Source organism: Scyliorhinus torazame, chromosome 31 (assembly GCF_047496885.1).
Source record: "Scyliorhinus torazame isolate Kashiwa2021f chromosome 31, sScyTor2.1, whole genome shotgun sequence".
Taxonomy (NCBI): Eukaryota; Metazoa; Chordata; class Chondrichthyes; order Carcharhiniformes; family Scyliorhinidae; genus Scyliorhinus; species Scyliorhinus torazame.
The window spans coordinates 3592041-3613645 of NC_092737.1; the positions used below are offsets into that span (position 1 = coordinate 3592041).

General features: G+C 54.8%; 1 long non-coding RNA gene across 1 annotated transcript; it reads right to left on the bottom strand.

Moving 5' to 3' along the window:
• Positions 1–6969: 6969 nt before the first annotated feature.
• LOC140404796 (uncharacterized) lies at positions 6970–12933 on the bottom strand. Its single transcript, XR_011938583.1, has 2 exons — positions 12782–12933; positions 6970–7508 (listed from the first exon to the last, which is right to left on the bottom strand). It is a non-coding gene; the product is annotated as an uncharacterized lncRNA (long non-coding RNA).
• Between the last annotated feature and the right edge of the window lie 8672 nt (positions 12934–21605).

Sequence of the window (21605 nt, forward strand, 5' to 3'; positions counted from 1 at the left end):
CTGTCAGAGGGTCAGTACTGAGGGAGCGCCGCTCTGTCAGAGGGTCAGTACTGAGGGAGTGCCGCACTGTCAGAGGGTCAGTACTGAGCGAGTGCTGCACTGTCAGAGGGTCAGTACTGAGGGAGTGCCGCACTGTCAGAGGGTCAGTACCGAGGGAGTGCCGCACTGTCAGAGGGTCAGGACCGAGGGAGTGCCGCACTGTCAGAGGGTCAGGACCGAGGGAGTGCCGCACTGTCAGAGGGTCAGGACCGAGGGAGTGCCGCACTGTCAGAGGGTCAGTACTGAGGGAGTGCCGCACTGTCAGAGGGTCAGTACTGAGGGAGTGCCGCACTGTCAGAGGGTCAGTACTGACGGAGTGCCGCACTGTCAGAGGGTCAGTACTGAGGGAGTGCCGCACTGTCAGAGGGTCAGTACTGAGCGAGTGCTGCACTGTCAGAGGGTCAGTACTGAGGGAGTGCCGCACTGTCAGAGGGTCAGGACCGAGGGAGTGCCGCACTGTCAGAGGGTCAGGACCGAGGGAGTGCCGCACTGTCAGAGGGTCAGGACCGAGGGAGTGCCGCACTGTCAGAGGGTCAGGACCGAGGGAGTGCCGCACTGTCAGAGGGTCAGTACTGAGGGAGTGCCGCACTGTCAGAGGGTCAGTACTGAGGGAGTGCCGCACTGTCAGAGGGTCAGTACTGAGGGAGTGCCGCACTGTCAGAGGGTCAGTACTGAGGGAGTGCCGCACTGTCAGAGGGTCAGTACTGAGGGAGTGCCGCACTGTCAGAGGGTCAGTACTGAGCGAGTGCTGCACTGTCAGAGGGTCAGTACTGAGGGAGTGCCGCACTGTCAGAGGGTCAGTACCGAGGGAGTGCCGCACTGTCAGAGGGTCAGGACCGAGGGAGTGCCGCACTGTCAGAGGGTCAGGACCGAGGGAGTGCCGCACTGTCAGAGGGTCAGGACCGAGGGAGTGCCGCACTGTTAGAGGGTCAGTACTGAGGGAGTGCCGCACTGTCAGAGGGTCAGTACTGAGGGAGTGCCGCACTGTCAGAGGGTCAGTACTGAGGGAGTGCCGCACTGTCAGAGGGTCAGTACTGAGGGAGTGCCGCACTGTCAGAGGGTCAGTACTGAGGGAGTGCCGCACTGTCAGAGGGTCAGTACTGAGGGAGTGCCGCACTGTCAGAGGGTCAGTACTGAGGGAGTGCCGCACTGTCAGAGGGTCAGTACTGAGGGAGTGCTGCACTGTCAGAGGGTCAGTCCTGAGGGAGTGCCGCACTGTCAGAGGGTCAGTACTGAGGGAGTGCCGCACTGTCAGAGGGTCAGTACTGAGGGAGTGCCGCACTGTCAGAGGATCAGTACTGAGGGAGTGCCGCACTGTCAGAGGGTCAGTACTGAGGGAGTGCCGCACTGTCAGAGGGTCAGTACTGAGGGAGTGCCGCACTGTCAGAGGGTCAGTACTGAGGGAGTGCCGCACTGTCAGAGGGTCAGTACTGAGGGAGTGCCGCACTGTCAGAGGGTCAGTACTGAGGGAGTGCTGCACTGTCAGAGGGTCAGTACTGAGGGAGCGCCGCTCTGTCAGAGGGTCAGTACTGAGGGAGTGCCGCACTGTCAGAGGGTCAGTACTGAGGGAGCGCCGCACTGTCAGAGGGTCAGTACTGAGGGAGCGCCGCACTGTCAGAGGGTCAGTACTGAGGGAGCGCCGCACTGTCAGAGGGTCAGTACTGAGGGAGTGCCGCACTGTCAGAGGGTCAGTACTGAGGCAGTGTCGCACTGTCAGAGGGTCAGTACTGAGGGAGTGCCGCACTGTCAGAGGGTCAGTACTGAGGGAGCGCCGCACTGTCAGAGGGTCAGTACTGAGGGAGCGCCGCACTGTCAGAGGGTCAGTACTGAGGGAGTGCCGCACTGTCAGAGGGTCAGTACTGAGGGAGTGCCGCACTGTCAGAGGATCAGTACTGAGGGAGTGCCGCACTGTCAGAGGGTCAGTACTGAGGGAGTGCCGCACTGTCAGAGGGTCAGTACTGAGGGAGTGCCGCACTGTCAGAGGGTCAGTACTGAGGGAGTGCCGCACTGTCAGAGGGTCAGTACTGAGGGAGTGCTGCACTGTCAGAGGGTCAGTACTGAGGGAGCGCCGCTCTGTCAGAGGGTCAGTACTGAGGGAGTGCCGCACTGTCAGAGGGTCAGTACTGAGCGAGTGCTGCACTGTCAGAGGGTCAGTACTGAGGGAGTGCCGCACTGTCAGAGGGTCAGTACCGAGGGAGTGCCGCACTGTCAGAGGGTCAGGACCGAGGGAGTGCCGCACTGTCAGAGGGTCAGGACCGAGGGAGTGCCGCACTGTCAGAGGGTCAGGACCGAGGGAGTGCCGCACTGTCAGAGGGTCAGTACTGAGGGAGTGCCGCACTGTCAGAGGGTCAGTACTGAGGGAGTGCCGCACTGTCAGAGGGTCAGTACTGACGGAGTGCCGCACTGTCAGAGGGTCAGTACTGAGGGAGTGCCGCACTGTCAGAGGGTCAGTACTGAGCGAGTGCTGCACTGTCAGAGGGTCAGTACTGAGGGAGTGCCGCACTGTCAGAGGGTCAGGACCGAGGGAGTGCCGCACTGTCAGAGGGTCAGGACCGAGGGAGTGCCGCACTGTCAGAGGGTCAGGACCGAGGGAGTGCCGCACTGTCAGAGGGTCAGGACCGAGGGAGTGCCGCACTGTCAGAGGGTCAGTACTGAGGGAGTGCCGCACTGTCAGAGGGTCAGTACTGAGGGAGTGCCGCACTGTCAGAGGGTCAGTACTGAGGGAGTGCCGCACTGTCAGAGGGTCAGTACTGAGGGAGTGCCGCACTGTCAGAGGGTCAGTACTGAGGGAGTGCCGCACTGTCAGAGGGTCAGTACTGAGCGAGTGCTGCACTGTCAGAGGGTCAGTACTGAGGGAGTGCCGCACTGTCAGAGGGTCAGTACCGAGGGAGTGCCGCACTGTCAGAGGGTCAGGACCGAGGGAGTGCCGCACTGTCAGAGGGTCAGGACCGAGGGAGTGCCGCACTGTCAGAGGGTCAGGACCGAGGGAGTGCCGCACTGTTAGAGGGTCAGTACTGAGGGAGTGCCGCACTGTCAGAGGGTCAGTACTGAGGGAGTGCCGCACTGTCAGAGGGTCAGTACTGAGGGAGTGCCGCACTGTCAGAGGGTCAGTACTGAGGGAGTGCCGCACTGTCAGAGGGTCAGTACTGAGGGAGTGCCGCACTGTCAGAGGGTCAGTACTGAGGGAGTGCCGCACTGTCAGAGGGTCAGTACTGAGGGAGTGCCGCACTGTCAGAGGGTCAGTACTGAGGGAGTGCTGCACTGTCAGAGGGTCAGTCCTGAGGGAGTGCCGCACTGTCAGAGGGTCAGTACTGAGGGAGTGCCGCACTGTCAGAGGGTCAGTACTGAGGGAGTGCCGCACTGTCAGAGGATCAGTACTGAGGGAGTGCCGCACTGTCAGAGGGTCAGTACTGAGGGAGTGCCGCACTGTCAGAGGGTCAGTACTGAGGGAGTGCCGCACTGTCAGAGGGTCAGTACTGAGGGAGTGCCGCACTGTCAGAGGGTCAGTACTGAGGGAGTGCCGCACTGTCAGAGGGTCAGTACTGAGGGAGTGCTGCACTGTCAGAGGGTCAGTACTGAGGGAGCGCCGCTCTGTCAGAGGGTCAGTACTGAGGGAGTGCCGCACTGTCAGAGGGTCAGTACTGAGGGAGCGCCGCACTGTCAGAGGGTCAGTACTGAGGGAGCGCCGCACTGTCAGAGGGTCAGTACTGAGGGAGCGCCGCACTGTCAGAGGGTCAGTACTGAGGGAGTGCCGCACTGTCAGAGGGTCAGTACTGAGGCAGTGTCGCACTGTCAGAGGGTCAGTACTGAGGGAGTGCCGCACTGTCAGAGGGTCAGTACTGAGGGAGCGCCGCACTGTCAGAGGGTCAGTACTGAGGGAGCGCCGCACTGTCAGAGGGTCAGTACTGAGGGAGTGCCGCACTGTCAGAGGATCAGTACTGAGGGAGTGCCGCACTGTCAGAGGGTCAGTACTGAGGGAGTGCCGCACTGTCAGAGGGTCAGTACTGAGGGAGTGCCGCACTGTCAGAGGGTCAGTACTGAGGGAGTGCCGCACTGTCAGAGGGTCAGTACTGAGGGAGTGCTGCACTGTCAGAGGGTCAGTACTGAGGGAGCGCCGCTCTGTCAGAGGGTCAGTACTGAGGGAGTGCCGCACTGTCAGAGGGTCAGTACAGAGGGACTGCCGCACTGTCAGAGGGTCAGGACCGAGGGAGTGCTGCACTGTCAGAGGGTCAGTACTGAGGCAGTGCTGCACTGTCAGAGGGTCAGTACTGAGGGAGTGCCGCACTGTCAGAGGGTCAGTACTGAGGGAGTGCCGCACTGTCAGAGGGTCAGTACCGAGGGAGTGCCGCACTGTCAGAGGGTCAGGACCGAGGGAGTGCCGCACTGTCAGAGGGTCAGTACTGACGGAGTGCCGCACTGTCAGAGGGTCAGTACTGAGGGAGTGCCGCACTGTCAGAGGGTCAGTACTGAGCGAGTGCCGCACTGTCAGAGGGTCAGTACTGAGGGAGTGCCGCACTGTCAGAGGGTCAGTACCGAGGGAGTGCCGCACTGTCAGAGGGTCAGGACCGAGGGAGTGCCGCACTGTCAGAGGGTCAGGACCGAGGGAGTGCCGCACTGTCAGAGGGTCAGGACCGAGGGAGTGCCGCACTGTCAGAGGGTCAGTACTGAGGGAGTGCCGCACTGTCAGAGGGTCAGTACTGAGGGAGTGCCGCACTGTCAGAGGGTCAGTACTGAGGGAGTGCCGCACTGTCAGAGGATCAGTACTGAGGGAGTGCCGCACTGTCAGAGGGTCAGTACTGAGGGAGTGCCGCACTGTCAGAGGGTCAGTACTGAGGGAGTGCCGCACTGTCAGAGGGTCAGTACTGAGGGAGTGCCGCACTGTCAGAGGGTCAGTACTGAGGGAGTGCTGCACTGTCAGAGGGTCAGTACTGAGGGAGCGCCGCTCTGTCAGAGGGTCAGTACTGAGGGAGTGCCGCACTGTCAGAGGGTCAGTACAGAGGGACTGCCGCACTGTCAGAGGGTCAGGACCGAGGGAGTGCTGCACTGTCAGAGGGTCAGTACTGAGGCAGTGCTGCACTGTCAGAGGGTCAGTACTGAGGGAGTGCCGCACTGTCAGAGGGTCAGTACTGAGGGAGTGCCGCACTGTCAGAGGGTCAGTACCGAGGGAGTGCCGCACTGTCAGAGGGTCAGGACCGAGGGAGTGCCGCACTGTCAGAGGGTCAGTACTGACGGAGTGCCGCACTGTCAGAGGGTCAGTACTGAGGGAGTGCCGCACTGTCAGAGGGTCAGTACTGAGCGAGTGCCGCACTGTCAGAGGGTCAGTACTGAGGGAGTGCCGCACTGTCAGAGGGTCAGTACCGAGGGAGTGCCGCACTGTCAGAGGGTCAGGACCGAGGGAGTGCCGCACTGTCAGAGGGTCAGGACCGAGGGAGTGCCGCACTGTCAGAGGGTCAGGACCGAGGGAGTGCCGCACTGTCAGAGGGTCAGTACTGAGGGAGTGCCGCACTGTCAGAGGGTCAGTACTGAGGGAGTGCCGCACTGTCAGAGGGTCAGTACTGACGGAGTGCCGCACTGTCAGAGGGTCAGTACTGAGGGAGTGCCGCACTGTCAGAGGGTCAGTACTGAGCGAGTGCTGCACTGTCAGAGGGTCAGTACTGAGGGAGTGCCGCACTGTCAGAGGGTCAGTACTGAGGGAGTGCCGCACTGTCAGAGGGTCAGTACTGAGGGAGTGCTGCACTGTCAGAGGGTCAGTACTGAGGGAGCGCCGCTCTGTCAGAGGGTCAGTACTGAGGGAGTGCCGCACTGTCAGAGGGTCAGTACTGAGGGACTGCCGCACTGTCAGAGGGTCAGGACCGAGGGAGTGCTGCACTGTCAGAGGGTCAGTACTGAGGCAGTGCTGCACTGTCAGAGGGTCAGTACTGAGGGAGTGCCGCACTGTCAGAGGGTCAGTACTGAGGGAGTGCCGCACTGTCAGAGGGTCAGTACCGAGGGAGTGCCGCACTGTCAGAGGGTCAGGACCGAGGGAGTGCCGCACTGTCAGAGGGTCAGTACTGACGGAGTGCCGCACTGTCAGAGGGTCAGTACTGAGGGAGTGCCGCACTGTCAGAGGGTCAGTACTGAGGGAGTGCCGCACTGTCAGAGGGTCAGTACTGAGCGAGTGCTGCACTGTCAGAGGGTCAGTACCGAGGGAGTGCCGCACTGTCAGAGGGTCAGGACCGAGGGAGTGCCGCACTGTCAGAGGGTCAGGACCGAGGGAGTGCCGCACTGTCAGAGGGTCAGGACCGAGGGAGTGCCGCACTGTCAGAGGGTCAGGACCGAGGGAGTGCCGCACTGTCAGAGGGTCAGTACTGAGGGAGTGCCGCACTGTCAGAGGGTCAGTACTGAGGGAGTGCCGCACTGTCAGAGGGTCAGTACTGAGGGAGTGCCGCACTGTCAGAGGGTCAGTACTGAGGGAGTGCCGCACTGTCAGAGGGTCAGTACTGAGGGAGTGCCGCACTGTCAGAGGGTCAGTACTGAGGGAGTGCCGCACTGTCAGAGGGTCAGTACTGAGGGAGTGCCGCACTGTCAGAGGGTCAGTACTGAGGGAGTGCCGCACTGTCAGAGGGTCAGTACTGAGGGAGTGCCGCACTGTCAGAGGGTCAGTACTGAGGGAGTGCCGCACTGTCAGAGGGTCAGTACTGAGGGAGTGCCGCACTGTCAGAGGGTCAGTACTGAGGGAGTGCCGCACTGTCAGAGGGTCAGTACTGAGGGAGTGCCGCACTGTCAGAGGGTCAGTACTGAGGGAGTGCCGCACTGTCAGAGGGTCAGTACTGAGGGAGTACCGCACTGTCAGAGGGTCAGTACTGAGGGAGTGCCGCACTGTCAGAGGGTCGCTCGCTCGCGCGCTCACTCACTCACTCACTCACGCCGCAAACAGAAATAGTCCACACATTATATTGAGACGTTCAGAGACTTTATTGAATCGTGCAAATGTTCCTGAACAATAAACAGGTGCTTCCATGAACAGGAATGATTGAATAAAAGCTGTTAGCACAGTCAGAGGGCCGAGTCCCCAGTGGGGTAGGTCAGGCCCTGCCGTTAGAGGGCAGGTTGGGTTTGATTTTACAGATTGTACCGTGGTCTGTGCAGGTCACCATGCACCGGTAACAGAAACAACAGTAGCAGTAAGGACAGATCACATTGTTACAACCCCCGCAGTGAGTGAGCAGCCCACTGCAGCCTGGACATTTCCTGACAATTGGACAGTCGTGGACGGGGCTCCGGGGCAGGTTAATGTTCTGGCAGGATTTCAGCAGCGTGTTGGAGGAGCAGTCATCCGAACACGTGGGACTGTCACGGGAGAGGGGCCAATCCCACAGGCAACCCCAGCAGAAGGTGTAATCCAACCCTCCTTTCCCCGGACAACTCGGGCATTTCACACGGAGCGACTCCTCGGAATCTCTCTGCACACAGCGGGTACAGCGTGGGCACTGCAACACCAACAAGAGAAAAGGTCGTTCAGTAAACATTCAAAACACTGTCCCCATCAAACACTCCCAGGACAGGTACAGCACGGGGTTAGATACAGAGTAAAGCTCCCTCTACACTGTCCCCATCAAACACTCCCAGGACAGGTACAGCACGGAGTGAGGTACAGAGTAAAGCTCCCTCTACACTGTCCCCATCAAACACTCCCAGGACAGGTACAGCACGGGGTTAGATACAGAGTAAAGCTCCCTCTACACTGTCCCCATCAAACACTCCCAGGACAGGTACAGCACGGGGTTAGATACAGAGTAAAGCTCCCTCTACACTGTCCCCATCAAACACTCCCAGGACAGGTACAGCACGGGGTTAGATACAGAGTAAAGCTCCCTCTACACTGTCCCCATCAAACACTCCCAGGACAGGTACAGCACGGGGTTCGATACAGAGTAAAGCTCCCTCTACACTGTGCGCATCAAACACTCCCAGGACAGGTACAGCACGGGGTTAGATACAGGGTAAAGCTCCCTCTACACTGCCCCCATCAAACACTCCCAGGACAGGTACAGCACAGGGTTAGATACAGAGTAAATCTCCCTCTACACTGTCCCCATCAAACACTCCCAGTACAGGTACAGCACGGGGTTAGATACAGAGTAAAGCTCCCTCTACATTGTCCCCATCAAACACTCCCAGGACAGGTACAGCACGGGGTTAGATACAGAGTAAAGCTCCCTCTATGCTGTCCCCATCAAACACTCCCAGGACAGGTACAGCACGGGGTTAGATACAGAGTAAAGCTCCCATACACTGTCCCCATCAAACACTCCCAGGACAGGTACAGCACGGGGTTAGATACAGAGTAAAACTCCCTCTACACTGTCCCCATCAAACCCTCCCAGGACAGGTACGGCACGGGGTTAGATACAGAGTAAGGCTCCCTCCACACTGTCCCCATCAAACACTCCCAGGACAGGTACAGCACGGGGTTAGATACAGAGTAAAGCTCCCTCTACACTGTCCCCATCAAACACTCCCAGGACAGGTACAGCACGGGGTTAGATACAGAGTAAAGCTCACTCTACACTGTCCCCATCAAACACTCCCAGGACAGGTACAGCACGGGGTTCGATACAGAGTAAAGCTCCCCTACACTGTCCCCATCAAACACTCCCAGGACAGGTACAGCACGGGGTTAGATACAGAGTAAAACTCCCTCTACACTGTCCCCATCAAACCCTCCAGGACAGGTACAGCACGGGGTTAGATACAGAGTAAAGCTCCCTCTACACTGTCCCCATCAAACACTCCCAGGACAGGTAGAGCACGGGGTTAGATACAGAGTAAAGCTCCCATACACTGTCCCCATCAAACACTCCCAGGACAGGTACAGCACGGGGTTAGATACAGAGTAAAACTCCCTCTACACTGTCCCCATCAAACCCTCCCAGGACAGGTACGGCACGGGGTTAGATACAGAGTAAGGCTCCCTCTACACTGTCCCCATCAAACACTCCCAGGACAGGTACAGCACGGGGTTAGATACAGAGTAAAGCTCCCTCTACACTGTCCCCATCAAACACTCCCAGGACAGGTACAGCACGGGGTTAGATACAGAGTAAAGCTCACTCTACACTGTCCCCATCAAACACTCCCAGGACAGGTACAGCACGGGGTTCGATACAGAGTAAAGCTCCCTCTACACTCTCCCCATCAAACACTCCCAGGACAGGTACAGCACGGGGTGAGATACAGAGTAAAGCTCCCTCTACACTGTCCCCATCAAACACTCCAGGACAGGTACAGCACGGGGTTAGATACAGAGTAAAGCTCACTCTACACTGTCCCCATCAAACACTCCCAGGACAGGTACAGCACGGGGTTCGATACAGAGTAAAGCTCCCTCTACACTCTCCCCATCAAACACTCCCAGGACAGGTACAGCACGGGGTGAGATACAGAGTAAAGCTCCCTCTACACTGTCCCCATCAAACCCTCCCAGGACAGGTACAGCATGGGGTTAGATACAGAGTAAAGCTCCCTCTACACTGTCCCCATCAAACACTCCCAGGACAGGTACAGCACGGGGTTAGATACAGAGTAAAGCTCACTCTACACTGTCCCCATCAAACACTCCCAGGACAGGTACAGCACGGGGTTCGATACAGAGTAAAGCTCCCTCTACACTCTCCCCATCAAACACTCCCAGGACAGGTACAGCACGGGGTGAGATACAGAGTAAAATTCCCTCTACACTGTCCCCATCAAACACTCCCAGGACAGGTACAGCACGGGGTTAGATACAGAGTAAAGCTCCCTCTACACTCTCCCCATCAAACACTCCCAGGACAGGTACAGCACGGGGTTAGATACAGAGTAAAGCTCCCTCTACACTGTCCCCATCAAACACTCCCAGGACAGGTACAGCACGGGGTTAGATACAGAGTAAAGCTCCCTCTACACTGTCCCCATCAAACACTCCCAGGACAGGTACAGCACGGGGTTAGATACAGAGTAAAGCTCCCGCTACACTGTCCCCATCAAACACTCCCAGGTCAGGTACAGCACAGGGTTAGATACAGAGTAAATCTCCCTCTACACTGTCCCCATCAAACACTCCCAGGACAGGTGCAGCACGGGGTTAGATACAGAGTAAAGCTCCCTCTACACTGTCCCCATCAACCACTCCCAGGACAGGTACAGCACGGGGTTAGATACAGAGTAAAGTCCCTCTACAGTGTCCCCATCAAACACTCCCAGGACAGGTACAGCACGGGGTTAGATACAGAGTAAAACTCCCTCTACACTGTCCCCATCAAACACTCCCAGGACAGGTACATGAAGGGGTTAGATACAGAGCAAAGCTCCCTCTACACTGTCCCCATCAAACACTCCCAGGACAGGTACAGCACAGGGTTAGATACAGAGTAAAGCTCCCTCTACACTGTCCCCATCAAACACTCCCAGGACAGGTACAGCACGGGGTTAGATACAGAGTAAAACTCCCTCTACACTGTCCCCATCAAACACTCTCAGGACAGGTACATGAAGGGGTTAGATACAGAGCAATGCTCCCTCGACACTGTCCCCATCAAACACTCCCCGGACAGGTACAGCACGGGGTTAGATACAGAGTAAAGCTCCCTCGACAGTGTCCCCATCAAACACTCCCAGGACAGGTACAGCACGGGGTTAGATACAGAGTAAAGCTCCCTCTACACTGTCTCCATTAAACAGTCCCAGGACAGGTACAGCACGGGGTTAGATACAGAGTAAAACTCCCTCTACACTGTCCCCATTAAACACTCCCAGGACAGGTACATGAAGGGGTTAGATACAGAGCAAAGCTCCCTCTACACTGTCCCCATCAAACACTCCCCGGACAGGTACAGCACGGGGTTAGATACAGAGTAAAGCTCCCTCGACACTGTCCCCATCAAACACTCCCTGGACAGGTACAGCACGGGGTTAGATACAGAGTAAAGCTCATCTACACTGTCCCCATCAAACACTCCCAGGACAGGTACAGCACGGGGTTAGATACAGAGTAAAGCTCCCTCTACACTGTCCCCATCAAACACTCCCAGGACAGGTACAGCACTGGGATAGATACAGAGTAAAGCTCCCCCTACACTGTCCCCATCAACCACTCCCAGGACAGGTACAGCACGGGGTTAGATACAGAGTAAAGCTCCCTCTACACTGTCCCCATCAAACACTCCCAGGACAGGTACAGCACGGGGTTAGATACAGAGTAAAGCTCCCTCTACTCTGTCCCCATCAAACACTCCCAGGACAGGTACAGCATGGGGTTAGATACAGAGTAAAGGTCCCTCTACACTGTCCCCATCAAACACTCCCAGGACAGGTACAGCACCGGGTTAGATACAGAGTAAAGCTCCCTCTACACTGTCCCCATCAAACACTCCCAGGACAGGTACAGCACGGGGTTAGATACAGAGTAAAACTCCCTCTACACTGTCCCCATCAAACACTCCCAGGACAGGTACAGCACGGGGTTAGATACAGAGTAAAGCTCCCTCTACACTGTCCCCATCAACCACTCCCAGGACAGGTACAGCACGGGGTTAGATACAGAGTAAAGCTCCCTCTACACTGTCCCCATCAAACACTCCCAGGACAGGTACAGCACGGGGTTAGATACAGAGTAAAGCTCCCTCTACTCTGTCCCCATCAAACACTCCCAGGACAGGTACAGCACGGGGTTAGATACAGAGTAAAGCTCCCTCTACACTGTCCCCATCAAACACTCCCAGGACAGGTACAGCACGGAGTTAGAAACAGAGTAAAGCTCCCTCTACACTGTCCCCATCAAACACTCCCAGGACAGGTACAGCAAGGGGTTAGATACAGAGTAAAGCTCCCTCTTCACTGTCCCCATCAAACACTCCCAGGACAGGTACAGCACGGGGTTAGATACAGAGTAAAGCTCCCTCTACACAGTCCCCATCAAACACTCCCAGGACGGGTAAAGCATGGGGTTAGATACAGATTAAAGCTCCCTCTACACTGTCCCCATCAAACACTCCCAGGACAGGTACAGCGCGGGGTTAGATACAGAGTAAAGCTCCCTCTACACTGTCCCCATCAAACACTCCCAGGATAGGTGCAGCATGGGGTTAGATACAGAGTAAAGCTCCCTCTACACTGTCCCCATCAAACACTCCCAGGACAGGTACAGCACAGGGTTAGATACAGAGTAAAGCTCCCTCTACACTGTCCCCATCAAACACTCCCAGGACAGGTACAGTACGGGGTTAGATACAGAGTAAAGCTCCCTCTACACTGTCCCCATCAAACACTCCCAGGACAGGTACAGCACGGGGTTAGATACAGAGTAAAGCTCCCTCTACACTGTCCCATCAAACACTCCCAGGACAGGTACAGCACGGGGTTAGATACAGAGTAAAGCTCCCTCTACACTGACCCATCAAACACTCCAGGACAGGTACAGCACGGGTTAGATACAGAGTAAAGCTCCCTCTACACTGTCCCCATCAACACTCCCAGGACAGGTACAGCACGGTGTTAGATACAGAGTAAAGCTCCTCTACACTGTCCCCATCAAACACTCCCAGGACAGGTACAGCAGGGGGTTAGATACAGAGTAAAGCTCCTCTACACTGTCCCCATCAAACACTCCCAGGACAGGTTAGATACATGGGGGACTCTGAGGAAGGATTAACTAATCTGTCTCTGAATTGTTTCGAATAGTTCCAGCCCTCTGTGAATATTCCCGCTCCCAAATCGATCTCACCTTTTTCAGCGTCTCGGGGTGTACCCTCGAATTTTCCTCCAGCTGCCTCTCCAAAGTGGTCAGTTGGTCCTGGGGGAGGTGGAGCAGCGAGCGAATGGTTTGCCAGCTTACAGGGAACCGGAGCCAACGGTGCACTGAATGGTGCAGAGACCTGAGCAATCCGACAAATTCAACAAATTAAACACACAGCTCCCCAACCCTCAACAGGAGAGGCAGAGTGTGGGAAAAAATGAAATGAATGAAAATCGCTTATTGTCACAAGTAGGCTCAAATGAAGTTCCTGTGAAAAGCCCCTAGTCGCCACATTCCGGCGCCTGTTCGGGGAGGCTGGTACGGGAATTGAACCGTGCTGCTGGCCTGCCTTGGTCTGCTTGCAAAGCCAGCTCTTAATGGAGAGTGAGAGAGGGAATGTGAGAAAGGAGAGGGAGACTGGGAATGGGGACAGAGAGAGAGGGGAGGAATGTGAGAAAGGAGGAGAGAGTGGGAATCGAGAGAGAGGAAGGGGAGGAATGTGAGAAAGGAGAGAGAGTGAGAATGGACAGAGAGAGAGTGAGAATGGACAGAGAGTGAGAATGGACAGAGAGTGAGAATGGAGAGAGTGAGTGAGAATGGAGAGAGAGAGAATGAGAGTGGACAGAGAGAGGGTGAGAATGGACGGAGAGAGAGTGAGAATGGAGGGAGAGAGAGTCAGAATGGAGCGAGAGAGTGAGAATGTGAGAATGGAGAGAGAGTGAGAATGGGGAGAGAGAGACAATGGAGAGAGAGAGAGAGAGTGAGAATGGAGAGAGAGAGAGAGAGAGAGTGAGAATGGAGAGAGAGAGAGTGAGAATGGAGAGAGAGAGAGAGTGAGAATGGAGAGAGTGAGAATGGAGAGAGTGAGAATGGAGAGAGTGAGAATGGAGAGAGAGAAAGTGAGAATGGACAGAGAGAGAGTGAGAATGGAGGGAGAGCGAGTGAGAATGGAGGGAGAGCGAGTGAGAATGGAGGGAGAGAGAGTGAGAATGGAGGGAGAGAGAGTGAAAATGAAGAGAGTGAGAATGGAGAGTGAGAATGGAGAGAGTGAGAATGGAGAGCGAGAGTGAGAATGGACAGAGAGAGTGAGAATGGAGGGAGAGAGAGTGAGAATGGAGGGAGAGAGAGAATGGAGAGAGAGAGAGTGAGAATGGAGAGAGAGAGTGAGAATGGATAGAGAAAGTGAGAATGGAGAGAGAGAGTGAGAATGGAGACAGAGAGAGTGAGAATGGAGAGAGAGAGAGTGAGAATGGACAGAGAGAGAGTGAGAATGGAGAGAGAGAGAGTGAAAATGGAGAGAGAGTGAGAATGGAGAGAGAGAGAGTGAGAATGGACAGAGAGAGAGTGAGAATGGAGAGAGAGAGAATGAGAATGGAGAGAGAGAGAGTGAGAATGGAGAGAGAGTGTGAATGGAGAGAGAGGGGGGATGTAAGAAAGGAGAGAGATTGGGATTGACGGTGATTGCGTGGATGGAGAGAGAGAGAATGAGAATGGAGAGAGAGAGTGGGGGATGTGAGAATGGAGAGAGAGAGGGGGGGATGTGAGAACGGAGAGAGAGCACAGTCTGGGAGAACTGCTGAATCTGATGCTCAGTGGAAAGATCCGGAAGATTGATATTTCGGCCAATACAATGAATGTCAGGTTTACCCGTTTTAACCTCAGAATCTTCATTTAACTTGAACTGACTGAGTCTCTCATCACAAAATGTAAGCTCGAATATTCAGCAGGAATTTAAAATGGGGTTTTGTGGGAAATACCTGGTCTAGAATCTTCTTTGTGAAGGGCAGCAGCTGGTCCTTGTCCACATAATGTCCACAGGATAATTGGACAAGATTCTTCTGGCTCTGATCTGGAGGTGAAATTAATCTTCCGGTTAAATACAGAGTAAATCTTCCTCTACTCTCCAATTGACTCTTTCCTCGGAGGGGCCCTCGGTGTGGTCACCCATCTGTGATAATCATTGGTTCTCTCGGGGGGGGGGGGGGGGGGGCTGGACAGGGGCTTTAGGAGGTGGCAGCAGGCAGGGATCGAGAGATTTGGGCCTCTCTTTATTAATGGGGGTTTCCCGAGCCTGGAGGAGCTGGAGGAGGAGTTTGGGTTGCCGGGGGTGGGGGGGGGGGGGGTTGGGTACCTGCAGGTACGGGATTTTGTCCGGAGGCAGGTCCCGAGATTTCCTCACCTCCCACTCAGGGGGCGACAGGATAGGGTGATGTCAAAAAGAGGGGTTGGGGAGGGGAGGGTCTCGGAGATCTATAAGGAGCTGATGGAGGGGAGGCAGCCCCGATAGGGAAGCTGAAGAGGAAGTGGGAGGATGGGTTGGGTGGAGAGTTGGGAGTCGGGGTTATGGGAGAAGGCCCTGAGGAGAGTCGATGCATCCTCGTCGTGTGCCAGGCTCAGCCTGATCCAGCTCAAGGCGGTCCACGGGGCTCAGATGACCGTGGCCCGGATGAGTAGGTTTTTTGAGGAAGTGGGGGGCAGGTGTGGGGGGATCCAGCGAATCATATACACATGTTCTGGGTGTGTCGAAAGCTGAGTGGATTCTGGCAGGGGGTCGCGGATGTCATGTCAGAGGCCCTGGGAGGGACGGTGACTCCGGGTCCAGAGGTGACAATATTCGGAGAGTCGGCAGACCCGGGAGCCGGGGGAGAGAGGCCGACGTTTTGGCCTTTGCCTCCCTGGTGGCCCGGAGATGGATTTTGCTGGGATGGACGGATTCGGAGCCCCCCGAAATGGGGGGTTTGGGTCAGCGACATGGCAGAGTTTCATAGGCTGGAGAAGATTAAGTTTGATTACCCTGAGGGATGCGGGGGGGATCTTATAGAAACATATAAGATTATGAAGGGAATAGATAGGCTAGATGCTGGGAGGTTGTTTCCACTGGCGGGTGAAAGCAGAACTAGGGGGCATAGCCTCAAAATAAGGGAAGTAGATTTAGGACTGAGTTTAGGAGGAACGCCTTCACCCAAAGGGTTGTGAATCTATGGAATTCCCTGCCCAGTGAAGCAGTAGAGGCTCCTTCATTAAATGTTTTTATGATAAAGACAGATAGTTTTTTGAAGAATAAAGGGATTAAGGGTTATGGTGTTCGGGCCGGAAAGTGGAGCTGAGTCCACAAAAGATCAGCCATGATCTCATTGACTGGCGGAGCAGGCTCGAGGGGCCAGATGGCCGATTCCTGCTCCTAGTTCTTATGTTCTTATGATTAAGGGATCATTGCGGGCGTTCGCTCGGAGGAGGCTGCCGTTCATCGATTCCTTCAAGGAGAATCGACCGTCAGCGGGGGGGGGGGGGGCATGGAAGTGAGGACAAAGAGCAGGGAATCTAATGTACGGGTCGTCAGGGTTTAGGACTGCGGGGAGTTGGGTGTGTTATTGAGGGGTTTTTGCGTGTGCCCGACCGCTCTGTTGCTTAAAATGTTAAAATTATAAATGCCTCAATAAAATATTTTCTAAAAAAATAAATGGACTCTTTCCTGTGAAACGGCCGAGCCACCGACTGGCTTTTCTCAAACCCCTCCCAAGTCAACAAAACAGAATGAAAGTGGCAGAGTGGGATACAGTCGGGAGGGAGGTGCCCTGGGAATCCTCAACATCGACTCTGGACCCCATGAAGCCTCGTGGCTTCAGGTTAAACATGGACAAGGAAACCTCCTGCTGATCACCACAGACCGCCCACCATCAGCTGATCAGTCAGTTACTGCTCCATGTTGAACACCACTTGGAGGAAGCACTGAGGGTGGCGAGGGTGCAGAATGTACTCTGGACGGGGGGACGTGACGTCAATGTCCATCACCAAGAGTGGCTCGGTAGTGCCACCACAGACCGAGCTGGCCGGGTCCTAAAGGACAGAGCTGCGAGACTGGGACTGCAGCAGGGGGTGAGGGAACCAACAAGAGGGAAAAACATACTTGACCTCATCCTCGCCAACCTGCCTGCTGCAGATGTATCTGTCCCTGACAGTATCGGTAGCAGTGATCACCGCACAGTCCTTGTGGAGACAAAGTCCCGTCTTCACATTGAGGGGTACCCTCCATCGTGTTGTGTGGCATTACCGTTTGATAAGGTTCCCCACGGTAGGCTATTGCAGAAAATACGGAGGCTGGGGATTGAGGGTGATTTAGAGATGTGGATCAGAAATTGGCTAGCTGAAAGAAGACAGAGGGTGGTGGTTGATGGGAAATGTTCAGAATGGAGTTCAGTCACAAGTGGAGTACCACAAGGATCTGTTCTGGGGCCGTTGCTGTTTGTCATTTTTATCAATGACCTAGAGGAGGGCGCAGAAGGGTGGGTGAGTAAATTTGCAGACGATACTAAAGTCGGTGGTGTTGTCGATAGTGTGGAAGGATGTAGCAGGTTACAGAGGGATATAGATAAGCTGCAGAGCTGGGCTGAGAGGTGGCAAATGGAGTTTAATGTAGAGAAGTGTGAGGTGATTCACTTTGGAAGGAATAACAGGAATGCGGAATATTTGGCTAATGGTAAAGTTCTTGAAAGTGTGGATGAGCAGAGGGATCTAGGTGTCCATGTACATAGATCCCTGAAAGTTGCCACCCAGGTTGATAGGGTTGTGAAGAAGGCCTATGGAGTGTTGGCCTTTATTGGTAGAGTGATTGAGTTCCGGAGTCGGGAGGTCATGTTGCAGCTGTACAGAACTCTGGTCCGGCCGCATTTGGAGTATTGCGTACAGTTCTGGTCACCGCATTATAGGAAGGACGTGGAGGCTTTGGAGCGGGTGCAGAGGAGATTTACCAGGGGTGTTGCCTGGTATGGAGGGAAAATCTTATGAGGAAAGGCTGATGGACTTGAGGTTGTTTTCGTTGGAGAGAAGAAGGTTAAGGGGAGACTTAATAGAGGCATACAAAATGATCAGGGGGTTAGATAGGGTGGACAGTGAGAGCCTTCTCCCGCGGATGGATATGGCTGGCACGAGGGGACATAACTTTAAACTGAGGGGTAATAGATATAGGACAGAGTCAGAGGTAGGTTCTTTACGCAAAGAGTAGTGAGGCCGTGGAATGCCCTACCTGCTACAATAGTGAACTCGCCAACATTGAGGGCATTTAAAAGTTTATTGGATAAACATATGGATGATAATGGCATAGTGTAGGTTAGATGGCTTTTGTTTCGGTGCAACATCGTGGGCCGAAGGGCCTGTACTGCGCTGTATCGTTCTATGTTCTATGTTCTATTACCACCGAGCTAAATGGGATGGACTTCGAACAGGTCCAGCAACTCCAGACTGGGCATGGATGTGGCGCTGGGGGCCATCAGCAGCAGCAGAATTGTATCAGCCACACTCTGTAACCTCCTGGCCCGGCATATCCCCCACTCTACCACTGGAACCCAGCCAGGGCACCAACCCTGGTTCAATGACGGGTGCAGGAGAGCATAGAACATAGAAAATACAGCACAGAACAGGCCCTTCGGCCCACAATGTTGTGCCGAACCTTTGTCCTAGATTAATCATAGATTATCATTGAATTTACAGTGCAGAAGGAGGCCATTCGGCCCTTTGAGTCTGCACCGGCTCTTGGAAAGAGCACCCTACCCAAACTCAACACCTCCACCCAACACCAAGGGCAATTTTGGACACTAAGGGGCAATTTATCATTGGCCAATTCACCTAACCTGCACATCTTTGGACTGTGGGAGGAAACGGGAGCACCCGGAGGAAACCCACGCAGACACGGGGAGGACGTGCAGACTCCGCACAGACAGTGACCCAAGCCAGAATGGAACCTGGGACCCTGGAGCTGTGAAGCAATTGTGCTAACCACAATGCTACCGTGCTGCCCTTGAGAACAATAAATCTACACTATATCATTTTACCGTAATCCATGTACCTATCCAATAGCTGCTTGAAGGTCCCTAATGTTTCCGACTCAACTACTTCCACAGGCAGTGCATTCCATGCCCCCACTACTCTCTGGGTAAAGAACCTACCTCTGATATCCCTCCTATATCTTCCACCTTTCACCTTAAATTTATGTCCCCTTGTAATGGTGTGTTCCACCTGGGGAAAAAGCCTCTGACTGTCTACTCTATCTATTCCCCTGATCATCTTATAAACCTCTATCAAGTCGCCCCTCATCCTTCTCCGTTCTAATGAGAAAAGGCCTAGCACCCTCAACCTTTCCTCGTAAGACCTACTCTCCATTCCAGGCAACATCCTGGTAAATCTTCTTTGCACCTTTTCCAAAGCTTCCACATCCTTCCTAAAATGAGGCGACCAGAACTGTACACAGCACTCCAAATGTGGCCTTACCAAAGTTTTGTACAGCTGCATCATCACCTCACGGCTCTTAAATTCAATCCCTCTGTTAATGAACGCGAGCACACCATAGGCCTTCTTCACAGCTCTATCCACTTGAGTGGCAACTTTCAAAGATGTATGAACATAGACCCCAAGATCTCTCTGCTCCTCCACATTGCCAAGAACTCTACCGTTAACCCTGTATTCCGCATTCATATTTGTCCTTCCAAAATGGACAATCTCACACTTTTCAGGGTTAAACTCCATCTGCCACTTCTCAGCCCAGCTCTGCATCCTATCTATGTCTCTTTGCAGCCGACAACAGCCCTCCTCACTATCCACAACTCCACCAATCTTCGTATCGTCTGCAAATTTACTGACCCACCCTTCAACTCCCTCATCCAAGTCATTAATGAAAATCACAAACAGCAGAGGACCCAGAACTGATCCCTGCGGTACACCACTGGTAACTGGGATCCAGGCTGAATATTTGCCATCCACCACCACTCTCTGACTTCTATCGGTTAGCCAGTTTGTTATCCAACTGGCCAAATTTCCCACTATCCCATGCCTCCTTACTTTGTGCAGAAGCCTACCATGGGGAACTTTATCAAATGCAAGCTTGTCAGGAGCAACGTCAGGCATTCCAGAGAATGAGAAGCGGGATTCCCCCGTATCCCTGCGACGACCCGACGCTGGAGTTCAAAGTGACGCAAACCACTCCGGCTTTCGGCCGACCGGAAGTTGCAAAATTCTCTTCGGCCCCGGAGGGGTTGTCGCTGCGCTGGCGTGGACCCCTGCGTGTGCAGGGGGTGACTTCTCAGAGCCGGCCATGGTGGAGCCCAACAGAGACCGGCGGGGAAGGAAGGAGTGCCCCCACGGTACAGGCCCGCCCGCAGTTCGGTGGGTCCCGATCACAGGCCAGGCCACCGTGCCCCCCCCCCACGCCCCGAGGACTCCGCAAGTTGCCCGCAGAGCCAGATCCCACCGGGATGGACCTTGTCTAACCCACGCCGGACGGACTGGCACTCGGCAGCCGAGCGGCCCATCGGGGCCCGGAGAATCACCAGGAGAGGGACCCTCTGCCAACGGTTCCCCACCGGCGCAACGCGATCCCTACCCCGCCGAAAAACCGGCTCCCAGGACAGGTACAGCACGGGGTTAGATACAGAGTAAAGCTCCCTCCACACTGTCCCCATCAAACACTCCCAGGACAGGTACAGCACGGGGTTAGATACAGAGTAAAGCTCCCTCTACACTGTCCCCATCAAACACTCCCAGGACAGGTACAGCACGGGGTTCGATACAGAGTAAAGCTCCCTCTACACTGTCCACATCAAACACTCCCAGGACAGGTACAGCACGGGGTTAGATACAGAGTAAAGCTCCCTCTACACTGTCCCCATCAAACACTCCAGGACAGGTACAGCACGGGGTTCGATACAGAGTAAAGCTCCCTCTACACTGTCCCCATCAAACACTCCCAGGACAGGTACAGCACGGGGTTAGATACAGAGTAAAGCTCCCTCTACACTGTCCCCATCAAACACTCCCAGGACAGGTACAGCACGGGGTTCGATACAGAGTAAAGCTCCCTCCACACTGTCCCCATCAAACACTCCCAGGACAGGTACAGCACGGGGTTCGATACAGAGTAAAGCTCCCTCTACACTGTCCCCATCAAACACTCCCAGGACAGGTACAGCACGGGGTTAGATACAGAGTAAAGCTCCCTCTACACTGTCCCCATTAAACACTCGCAGGACAGGTACAGCACGGGGTTAGATACAGAGTAAAGCTCCCTCTACACTGTCCCCATCAAACACTCCCAGGACAGGTACACCACAGGGTTAGATACAGAGTAAAGCTCCCTCTACACTGTCCCCATCAAACACTCCCAGGACAGGTACAGCACGGGGTTAGATACAGAGTAAACCTCCCTCTACACTGTCCCCATCAAACACTCCCAGGACAGGTACAGCACGGGGTTAGATACAGAGTAAAGCTCCCTCTACACTGTCCCCATTAAACACTCCCAGGACAGGTACAGCACAGGGTTAGATACAGAGTAAATCTCCCTCTACACTGTCCCCATCAAACACTCCCAGGACAGGTACAGCACGGGGATGGATACAGAGTAAAGCTCCCTCTACACTGTCCCCATCAAACACTCCCAGGACAGGTACAGCACGGGGTTAGATACAGAGTAAAGCTCCCTCTACACTGTCCCAATCAAACACTCCCAGGACAGGTACAGCACGGGGTTAGATACAGAGTAAAGCTCCCTCTACACTGTCCCAATCAAACACTTCCAGGACAGGTACAGCACGGGGTTAGATACAGAGTAAAGCTCCATCGACACTGTCCCCATTAAACACTCCCAGGACAGGTACAGCACGGGGTTAGATACAGAGTAAAGCTCCCTCTACACTGTCCCCATCAAACACTCCCAGGACAGGTACAGCACGGGGTTAGATACAGAGTAAAGCTCCCTCGACACTGTCCCCATTAAACACTCCCAGGACAGGTACAGCACGGGGTTAGATACAGAGTAAAGCTC